This window comes from Gopherus flavomarginatus, chromosome 5, assembly GCF_025201925.1.
Source record: "Gopherus flavomarginatus isolate rGopFla2 chromosome 5, rGopFla2.mat.asm, whole genome shotgun sequence".
NCBI lineage: Eukaryota > Metazoa > Chordata > Testudines > Testudinidae > Gopherus > Gopherus flavomarginatus.
Window position 1 is genome coordinate 20,538,339 of NC_066621.1, and position 10,675 is coordinate 20,549,013.

A 10,675-nucleotide genomic window follows, 5' to 3' on the forward strand; every position below is an offset into this window, starting at 1 on the left:
GGACTGATGTCATGGAAGTGCCTTGAGATCCTCGGATGGGAAGTGCTAAGGAAGGGCAAAGGCTTAGCAATAGGCCTTAACTACACTGGAAATTAGCTAGTCACTGAAGCAGCTGCAACCCTGCATTCCACCTAGTATGGAGCAGGAAAGGTGTGATCTGTCCCCATGCAGCTCCCCCTGGTCTCAAGCTCCACTGGTGCAAATAGCATCATTGCTTGCCTGTACTGCGGGGTTCACATGGGCACAGCTACACCAGAGGCCGGACGTGGGGCTAATTCCCAGCGTAGCTAAGGCCTTAAATGGAGTCAGACTCCAGTACAGCTGAGAGGACTTGCTGCTGCTCTGACGTCCGTTGCTCTCCACAGCCTGTAAAAGGAAACGCCTCCCCGGGGACTGAGAAGGGAGAGTCTGGTGCGGAACACGTCTTTGTCCTGTGAAACCTGAGGCACTGGGGACATGGCGCCCTTGACACAGTCTGTTCCGTGGCACCTTCGTTTCCGGGGGCACATTTGTTTGGATGGCTAACGACTCGGAAGGGAGGTCGCTGCCGTTTGCCCTGGATTTCACTCACTGCATGAGTCTGACTGGAGACCCCAGCACTGGCCTGCGGGGGGTTGTGGGACCTGGTGCACAGTAAGACAGGCGGGGACCTTCCTGCAGGTGGGGGAGGATTTGGCACAGGGCTGGCCGGGGGCAGGGTGCTTTGATAGAATATTACTGGAGAATTGGAGCGACCGGGGAAGAGGGGGATCAGGGTGCTGAGGGCAGGACAAGGGTTTGACCAGTTTGAATTAGGTGGTGGGTAGGGGGCTGGCAACTGGAAGGGGGGCTTCAAGCCACTGGGGAGAGGCCCTCCCCCCTGAGAAGTGCAGAGCCCAATGCCAATGCCGTAGGTGTCCAGCCACGCACTGAATGTGCCGGTGCTCATCAGGTGCAGAGAGTCTTCTCCCCTCTCAGATCCAGGCTGGGTCAGTTTGCACTGTGCCCAGTTGATCTTGCATTGAAACAAAAGGGAAGTGGGCCTCCCGGCTCCCAGACCATAAGACGTCCATCGTTTGCGATTGGTGGGAAATGATGTAATGTGCGGGGACCCCAGAGCGTCTGGGATTGGTGGGGGGGTGCTGTCTGTGGTGGCTGCTTCCTCTCTCTGAACCTTGACCTTAGCAGATGAGCTGAGATCAGGGAAACATTTTACTCATTGTGAGATCAGCCCTTCTATTTAAAAAACTCCACAAGTCACACGGCATCCCTAGAGGAACACAAGAGCACTTGTCTCTGGCTGGCAGGTGACCGTCTGATGAGCTGCCTGGCTTTGATCCTTCCAGAAGCCACTGCCCCAAGTGGAATTCCAGGAGTCAGTCAGGATGGCCATTTAAGGTGCTGTCCTTGCATCAGATTAGTCGCCTTGTTTATCTGTTCAGAGAGGACTGAGGGTGGGAGCAGTGGGGAACTCACTAAAGGGAAAGCATCTGCACAGTCCACTGCTGCAGCCTCACAGGCCACATTTTGGGGCTGGACTCCTCAGGTGGCTTTGGCTTGTTGCGCTCCCAAAGCAAATAAAAACACGTTACATGGGAGAGGGGTGTTAGAGCAGAAGGCTGGGATTCCGGACTCCTGGGTTTGAGTCTTAGCTCTGGCAGGAGGGTGTGATCCAGTGATTAAAGCAGGGGATAGTGATTCGAGACTCCCCTGTTCTGTTTTACTTCTGAAGGTAGTGTTACCTAATGGTAAGAGCAATCTGCCTGCAGATCTGCCATGTGACTCTGACAAGTCACTAACCCGCTCTGTTCTTCTGTCTGCCCATATATAAAAATGGGGCATGAACCTTTACCTACTTCACAGGGGGTCAAGAGGATGGATGAGTGCTTGTCAAGCAGAGCTGGGCAAAAACAGGTTTCCCATCCCACAAGAACTTTAGAGATATCGAAAATGTTTCCAGAGCTGAATCGGGACAATTTCACAAAGCGATCAGCTGAAGAAAGAAAATGGGATTTGGTCAAGCAAAGCCTTGTTTTTTTTATAATTTCAAACCGTTTTGTTTGGGTTCCAACCTTTGACAACGTTTTAGTTTAAATCAACTCAAATTTCAAACCAAACAGTTGTTTCAAACCCCAAAACAAAGCTTCTCATATTTTTTTAAAAAGTCACATGGGTCATTTCAACAATTTCAAAACTTCTTTTTTTTTCCCACAGAAAACTTATTTGAGTCAGGCAATTGATCAAAACAGATAATTTCCCACGAATGGTTTCGATGAATCAGCATTTACTGATGGAAAGAAATGTTCAGTCAGAATTTCCCAACCAGCTCCGTTGTCGAGTGCTTTGCGAGGTACAAAGAACCATACCACACTTTTCTTTCTGTTGTGGGGATGGGAAAGGCTGGCGGATGTTCAATGTTAAGTAATGGAGGGTATTAAAATGGGAACGGATCTCCAGGGAATGGTTACACAGGAGATTGCCAGCTCTGTGAAGCTGAGAGAGGCAAAGGACACTGGGCGTTTGACTGTAGCTGGCTCCTAATCCTAACGTGGGGCAGCTGTCTACAGCCAGTGTGGAGGTGGCTGTAGACAGCTGCCTCATGTCCGGGATCAGAGAAAAATCACAGCAACGTGAAGTAAAGTCATCAGCCAACATTTTTCATAGGGATTCTGGGGGATTCCATCTTTGGGTCCCTCACACCTTAAAGAGGCCTGATTTCCAGACAGCAGGTGCTCATCACTTTCTAACTGTCATAGGGCCAGCCACCTTCCCCACACATGACCAGTGGTGACCCTGCAAGCAGTCCTTGCCTCAGTTTCCCCCTTAAAGGTCTTCTTAAATAACCTCCACAAACAGACTTTGAATCCAATATCACCCACTCCTCAGGGTCTGGTATTATTAACAGATAAGTTCAAAATAAAGTGCTCAAATCCATCTGTTTACCCTCTTACTGGGTCACTTCCAGGCCTTCCCTGCCTGTATTCTCCCTCTTGAAGTCCCAGGTTTCTTTGCTGGAGCCTGCTCAATGGCACGGCACGGCACGGCACGGCACGGCACAACCATTCCCCCCTCTTTCTACAGCTTCCTGATGCTTTTTATAAGAGAATCAGCTCAGGTGTGCCTCCCTAGGAGCCAGGGCTCTAGCCCTTAAAGGAGCCAGTCATCTTGTTGCACTAAAGATCGGGCCCCTTTACAGCATCTCAAGCTGAAATCACTCGTCACGTTTGCAAATCATGCGGGCCCTCTTATAAGCGTGAAAAGCGTCACTGCTTCCCAAAGACTCTCTGCTGTCTAAAACCACATGTAGCCTGTCCTCTGAATGGAAATGACCCCTCTGGTTGGTGGAAAGGTGTAGGATCTGAGTGGTTTCAGGCTAGCAGGCAACGCTTTCCGTCTGCAACCAAAATGCACCCTTAGGCTTCAAGGATCTGTGTAGGGTCCAGCCGCTTGGGGCAGCGTGCTGTGACCATCGGAGCTGGTGCTCTCACAATGTCTCAGCAGGGCTGCTCATCCTTCAGCTTTTTGAGCATGGTTGCCCCTAACAGGGCCCCGGGATGGAAGGTGAATGAGGAACAAGGATACTGAGGGGAGCGAGGCCTCCAAAGTCCAGGGACGGCTCTAGACATTTCAGCGCCCCAAGCACGGCGGCATGCCGCAGGGGGCGCTTTGCCGGTCGCTGGTCCCATGGCTCCGGTGGACTTCCCGCAGGCGTGCCTGTGGAGGGTCCGCTCGTCCCGCGGCTCCACCAAAGCCACGGGACCAGTGGACCCTCCGCAGGCATGCCGCTGAAGGCTGGCTGCCTGCTGCCCTCCCGGCGACCGGCAGAGTGCCCCCCGCGGCATGCTGCCCCAAGCATGTGCTTGGTGTGCTGGGGCCTGGAGCCGCCCCTGCCTAAGTCACAGGGACTCCTCCAAAACGATACCAAGCCCTGCTCCAGGGAACGGTGCCATTTTGCCTCCTTCTGTCACCTTTGATCTGAGCATCTCACAGCACTTCCCAAACAGTAACTGAGCCTCAGGAGGCCCATGCAAAGTAGGTCGGTAGTATTACCCCAACTTTAGAGATGGGGAAACCGAAGCACACAGCGAGGAAGTGGCTTGCCCAGAGCTACACAGTGAGTCAGTAGCTGAGCTAGAAATGGGACCCAGGAGTCCTGGCTTTCAGCTCCCCCTTTAACAGCTATCATGTTTCCTCGAGCTCTCCCCTTCACAGCATCTGCGCCTTTCAGAAGCCTCAATCTGGCCCAGATGGATTGTCTCGGGAACAGCTGGGCAACCAGTGAGATAGAGGGAAATGTGCTGCAGTCGAGGGGAGCTGGGAATGCAACCCCTACCCCTTTCTCTCCAGCCCCTAACGGGCACAGAATGTGGGCGGGTCATTTGTCACCAGCTGTGGGGTCTATCGCTGGCTCTGCCCCAGCCTTGCGGTGTGACCTTGGGCAAATCATTTAGGAGTGGACCCTGCAAGGTGCTGAGGGCTCTGGCCCTGATCCAGGACCAAAGAATGTGCTTAACTGTACGCATGCGAGCAGTCTTGTTGACATGATGTGCTTAGCTGGATCGGGGCCACCATGCAAGGACAGAGAGATTCCCTTCCCTGAGGTCAGGGCGTGCAAGCCTGGCTCCCGCAATCAGAGCTGCATGGAGACTCTTGTGCCTGCTCAGAGTCCCAGTGAAGTTAATGGGGATATCAAGGGTCTGCTCGCATGGATCCAGCTGCAGGATCGAGACTGAAGGGCCCAGTCCAGGCAAACACTTGCAATCGGGCAAAATGCTTCCTGTTGGGAGCAGTCTGGCTTCCCTGTTTGCACCCAGTGCAGGAAGCATGCTGGGCAGGGAGCGATTGCCTAGATGGGAATGGAGCAGGAGGGAAGGTCAGCAGGAGGGCACATGTGCTGGGCCAGACCCTCAGCGGGTATAAATCGGTGTAGCTCAGGAGCCACGGAGCTGAGTTTATTTGCAGCAGCAGAGGAGACGGAGTGCTGCCGGCTTACACCTAGTGAGGATCGGGTCCTGGGAGTTCAGCCAGAACAGATCCCTTAAACGATGCAAGATTTTTCAGGGCGGCACCCAGAAAACTGGCTCTTTATATTTCAAGCCATTCACAGCTCTTTGGAGAGTTAAAGGGGAACTTGCTTTCACAGCTCCATGTGTCTCTGCAGGCCCTGCGCAAAGAATTGCCCATTCCACAGGTACATTCCTTGCATTCTTCTGTCCATGTGTGCTGGAGAGAATGCTGACCCCTGTGACCATGGGAAAATGCCTCTCTCTGCTGTAGGGGAAGGCAAGGGGTCAGGAGATCAGACATGAATTCTCTTTCATCTTTTCATGGTCCTTAGCAGACACATCCAGCCTGGGCAACTTGGGAGAGCCCCTGGAGAATCGAGGGCAGAAGAAAGCATGTTTCATTCGTGATCCACTTCTGCAAAGGTGGCTGCCTCGCACTGGGGCTCAGGACGAGAGAAGAGTGACGTTTTTGGACACCCCTTTTTTTCCACTGAAAAATTCAGGTTTAGGTCAATGGACTTTACATCAAAGCATTTCTGTCCGAAACAAGCTCCAGCCAATCGAAACATCCTGAGGGTTTCTAAAGGAGATGTTTTAATTTTTCCATTTGAGCAGCTTTTCCTTTTGAATTTTCCTTCTTTTTATTTTTAACAAAAGGATTAAAAAAAACCCCCAACCCTTAAAAATGAGATCAACCGCATGGAAGGTCATTCAAAGCCCATGTCTGTTGAGTCCTGGCCTCCCCCTGTATTGGTGCCCAGGGTATATTGGCACATCTTGTCCAGAGATGTGATTCACATCCTTTGCCTGTTTTCTCAGCCACGGATCGAGATCTCCTTGCCCGCCTTGGAACTGAATCTGCTTCCCTCATGGAATCCAGGGTACGCTGGTGATTCTAGGTCACAGAAGTGGCACAGAATTTGCCTGCATGGCCCCAGTCCTCTCCTCTCTCCCATGGCTAAGTGCGATGCACTAGAGAAGAAGCAGTTCAGTGCATCACTCCCGGAAAAGCTGACACCAGCTAATCATGTTGCAGACAAGCACATTGAGCGCCGGTTCAGCTGCCCCTGGACAGCTGCTGCTGCTATGTGATATTTCAAGCACCTGCCTGGCCCACATTCTCCCCTTCTGGCCCACTGGACGCAGCCTTGGCTGGTATGCAGGAGAACTCGTGCCTAATTGTCCGCGCTTTGGAAACGGGAATCCCAGAGTTCATTGGGAAGCAGCTACGGTGCCCCAATGGCATGGCTGTGACCTCCACTTGCTGGGACAGGGGCTTGGCGGAGTTAGAGACGAGCTCCAATGCGATGTGGCAAGTCATTACCAGGCATGTCAGTGATCACGCCGGAATCCTCTAGCCCGCATGGGCCCAGTGATGAATGATCTGTGGAAACAGCTTCTGAAAGCCAAGAACTCCCCCCTCCTGGGCCGCTGTGACTCCCTGCAGGCGGAGGTGTGGCTGTCATGCTGGGGATTCAGGCTGCAAATCGTGAGGTAGGCCCTGAAAGCTGAAGCTAGCACAGGCGGTCTTGGGACAGGCTGGCTGCACAGATAGCTTCGTCCCCGAACAGAGAGTCCTGGCGCCGCGGGACCCTGGTTGATATGTAGATGACCTCGCTGCAATTGGCTCCCGCTCTCCGTTGCCAAAACAAGACTATTCCCCAGCATGGTTTCCTAGCTACGAGGCGCTGTCATAACAGCCGCTTATGCTCTGGAGATCAGTGTCTAGCAGCTACTGGATGGAGCCCACATCAGGAGATTCAAATCCAAATATGAAAGCTGGGCGCGCTGCCATCGCAGGCAGCAGAACCATGGAGAGGGGGCTGAGCGTGTCAAACGCCCACCCATTCGGCTGGCATTATACCAGAGGCAAGGCAGTCAGATGCACAAGCGCCAGCCGCCCTGAGGGAGGGCTCTCTTCTTGGGGCTCCCTCAGGCGGGAGCAGGGTCGTCTGGGGAGCCCTTCCCAGCACCAGCTGCTCATGCTCCCCGCTGTGTATTTATCCTCATCATTGCATGGGTCTCCCACCTGTTGCACCAGGAGAGCTGCTGCTGCTGCTTTGGTTTTCAAGGAAGCATCATTCCGTGATGGGTGGGGGAAACGGGCAGTGCTGCAGTGTTTGATCCATGCCTTCATGTTGCAGGGCTGGCTGGGCCCAGGGGTTCAGTTCAGCCTGTTGCAGATCTCTGGCCAGATCGAAACATCAGCAAAGCTCAGGGCTGATAATCATAGAAACGCAGGCCTGGAAGGGACCTCGAGCGCTTATGTAGTCCAAGCCGCTGCACTGAAGCAGGACCAAGTAAACCTAGATCATCCCTGACAGGGGTTTGTGCAAACTGGTTCTTCAAAACTTTCAAATGATGGGGGTTCCACAGCTCCCTGGGAAGCCTGGTCCAGAGCTTAGCTACCCTGATAGAAGTTTTTTCCTAAAATCTAACCTCAGTCTCCCTTGCTGCAAATGAAGCCCATTACTTCTTATCCTACCTTCAGTGGACATGGAAAATGACTGATCCCCATCCTCTTTCCAACAGCCCTTAACATATCTGAAGACTGTTATCAGGTTCCCTCTCAGTTTTCTTTTCTCAGAATTAAACATACCCAGTTTTCAAACTTTTCCTCACAGATCAGGTTTTCCAAACCTTTTAACCTTTTTGTTGCTCTTCTCAGGACTCTCCAATTTGTCCACATCGGTCCCAAAGTGTGGCACCCAGAACTGGACAGAGGACGCCAGCTGAGGCCTCACCAGTGCCGAGTGGGACAATTACCGTCCATGTCTTACACACAACACTTCTGTTAATACCCCTCAGAATAATATTAGCCTCTTTCGCAAGTACGTCACACTGTTGACTCGTATTCCATGTGTGATCCACTGGAATCCCCAGATCCTTTTCAGCAGCATTACCCCCAGCCAGTTATTCCTTATTGTGTAGTTGTGCCTTTGATTTTTCCCACCTGTGAAGTACTTTGCACTTCTTGTTTTTGAATTTCAGATCAAGTCCCTAATTTATGAAGGTCATTTTGATTTCTAATCCTCTCCTCCCAAGTGCTTGCAATTCCTCCCATCTTGGTGTCAGCTGCAAATTTTATAAGCATAATCTCCTCTCCATTATCCAAATCATGAATGAAAATAATGAATAGTACCTGACCCAGGACTGACCTCTGCAGGATCAGGTACTATTCACTTAATACATGCTCCCAATTTGACAGTGCACCATTGATAACTACACTTTGACTATGATCTTTCAACCAGTTGTGCACTCACTTTATAGTAATTTAATCTAGATCTCATTTCCCTAATTTGTTTATGAGAATATTGCATGGGACTGTGCTAAAATTATGATATAGCATGTCTACTGTTTCTCCCCACTAGGCCAGTAACCTTGTCAAAGAAGAAAATTAGGTTGGTTTGGCATGATTTGTTTTTGACAGATCCATGCTGGCTATTCCTTAATACCATTTTATCCTCTGGATGCTTACAAATTGAGTGTTTAATAATTTGTTCCAGTATCTTTCCAGGTATCCAAGGTAGGCTGATTGGTCTATAATTCCTCAGGTCCTCTTTGTTCTTCTTTTTAAAGATAGGTTCTATGTTTGTTCTTCTCCAGTCCTCTGGGACCTAACTCATCCTCCATGAGTTCTCAAAGATGATCACTAACAGTTCCAAGATTGCTTCAGCTAGTTCCTTAATTACCCTAGGATGAATTTCAACAGGCCCTGCTGAATAGAATACCTCTAACTTATCTAAATATCCTTTAACCTGTTCTTTCCGTTTTGGCATGCGTTCCTTCACCAGTGTTGTTAATATTAATTGTGTTAAGTATCTAGTCACAATGTATCTTTTTAGTGAAGACAAACAAAATCGGCATTAAACATCTCCACCTTCTTGATGTCATCAGTTATTAGTTCTTCTTTCCTGCTGAGTAGAGGGACCTACACTTTCCTTCATCTTCTCTTGTTTCTGTCTCGCTTTGGGCTGTTTGCAGGTCAGGAACACGAGAGTTAAGCAGGGCCGGTGCAACCACTAGGCAAACTGCCCCCCTGCGCCACGCCAGCTCCTCCATGGCTGGGGATCGCCGCCCCTGAAAGTGGTTTGCCCTGGCTCTCCAGTGGCTCCAGAAGGTGGCTCCTCCCTGCTAAGCTGCTGCAGCAGCCCAAGCCCGGCAAAGCCAGTGAGTGGACTTGGGGTGGGGGCCACCGGGGTGGGGTGGGGTGGGGAGGGCTTGTGAGGGGGCTGTGCATCCTCCAGGTGAGTTCAGGGGGCGGGGAGGGGGGAACCTGGTCTGGGGAGCAGCCCCTGGGCATGGCTGACCCCTGGGCAGCCTGGCTCTGGGGTCTATAAAGGCTCATTGGGATTTGTCCCTCAATGAACTGATGCGGGGGGAGGGGGGCAAGGTGGAAGTTTTGCTTAGGGCGCAAAATATCCTTGCACTGGCCCTGACTAAACCTGAGAATAGAAAATGTCAGTCACAGATTTTTTGATGTGCCCTGAAGTTTGTCAGACATTTAGTTGCAAAAACTTTGTAGTAAGGGTGAGTAAACTGTCTTGCTGAATACAACATTAAATATTATGGAATACATGATGCAGCTCTTCTCTGTTTTACATTTTCTTAATCAGTATTTCTAAGCTTATTTTATATTTTAAATGTACTCTGAAGCCTTCATAAAGTAATAATTCCAGATTATTACATATTTAACTCACTGAAACAGACATTATTTTAAATTAATCAGTCACAGTGGTTTAGTGTGTTCATAACAATGTTCATTGCTTTTAGAAAAAAGTGTGATCTCCATAACAATACACATGTTTATGAAATTTCACCAACTTTAAAAAATATGTTTCCAAAGATTTTAGGCATAACAAATGATTTTATATCTTACTAAGGTACTGATTTTTCTGGAGGGTTCTTTTAAAAGTCAGATAGTCAGAAGCAAAGAAAGAGAAACTCTTTGTCCAGCTATCCAGAAGCAAAGGGCTGTTGTCGCTTTAAGAGCTCTCTTCAGTGGGAGGACAGTGAAGGGAGAAATGGATGGACAGAAAGGACAGGAAGACTTTGGAAATAAGTATTTTTACTATAGTAATTAAAATGTGTATTTTAGATAAGGGTGGTCTTTTGAAGAATTTATTTAAAAAAACATATATCTGAAGATCCAAGCATTTAAGGCTAAAGATGATTGTGCATCTAAAAATCTACGCAAGGATTTTTGAGAGATGTGATTTTATAATCTTCACCAACTCACTAATGAAATATTTTTAAAGCAAATTTTAAACTAAGGTCCTGTAGAGTAACATGTTCTGAGTAAATATTACAGTCATGCACGACTGTTTTTGTCAGTACATTCAGAAACTGACAGTCTGTACCTGGGGGTTGGCAAATGCCTGTTAAATGGCTTCATTACCCCTTGAATGGCTCTTTAACAGTGTCAGTGTTGTGCTAATAGGTCTGGCCGGCTGGAGGCTTTTTCCTCTTTAAACTACTAGATCCCCTTCCCAGGAAGACTCCGAAGGGTCAGAACAGGGATAGGAAAAGCAGGAGTGTGGACACTAACACCCAGTGGTGCCCCAAATTTTCAGGTGTCCTACCCAGCTGCCTATGCCTAAGGATGGCCCTGGGCAGGGCCGCCTAGAGGATTCAGGGGGCCTGGGGCAAAGCAATTTCAGGGGTCCCTTCCATAAAAAAAATGGCAATAC

The 10,675-nt window shown here is 49.7% G+C and overlaps 1 long non-coding RNA gene across 1 annotated transcript; it reads left to right on the forward strand.

The window, feature by feature from the left end:
- The first annotated feature begins 362 nt into the window (after nt 1-362).
- On the forward strand, nt 363-10,037 carry LOC127052680 (uncharacterized). The gene is made up of 4 exons (XR_007774860.1): nt 363-633; nt 2,194-2,329; nt 8,970-9,155; nt 9,869-10,037. It is a non-coding gene; the product is annotated as an uncharacterized LOC127052680 (long non-coding RNA).
- Nucleotides 10,038-10,675: the final 638 nt, after the last annotated feature.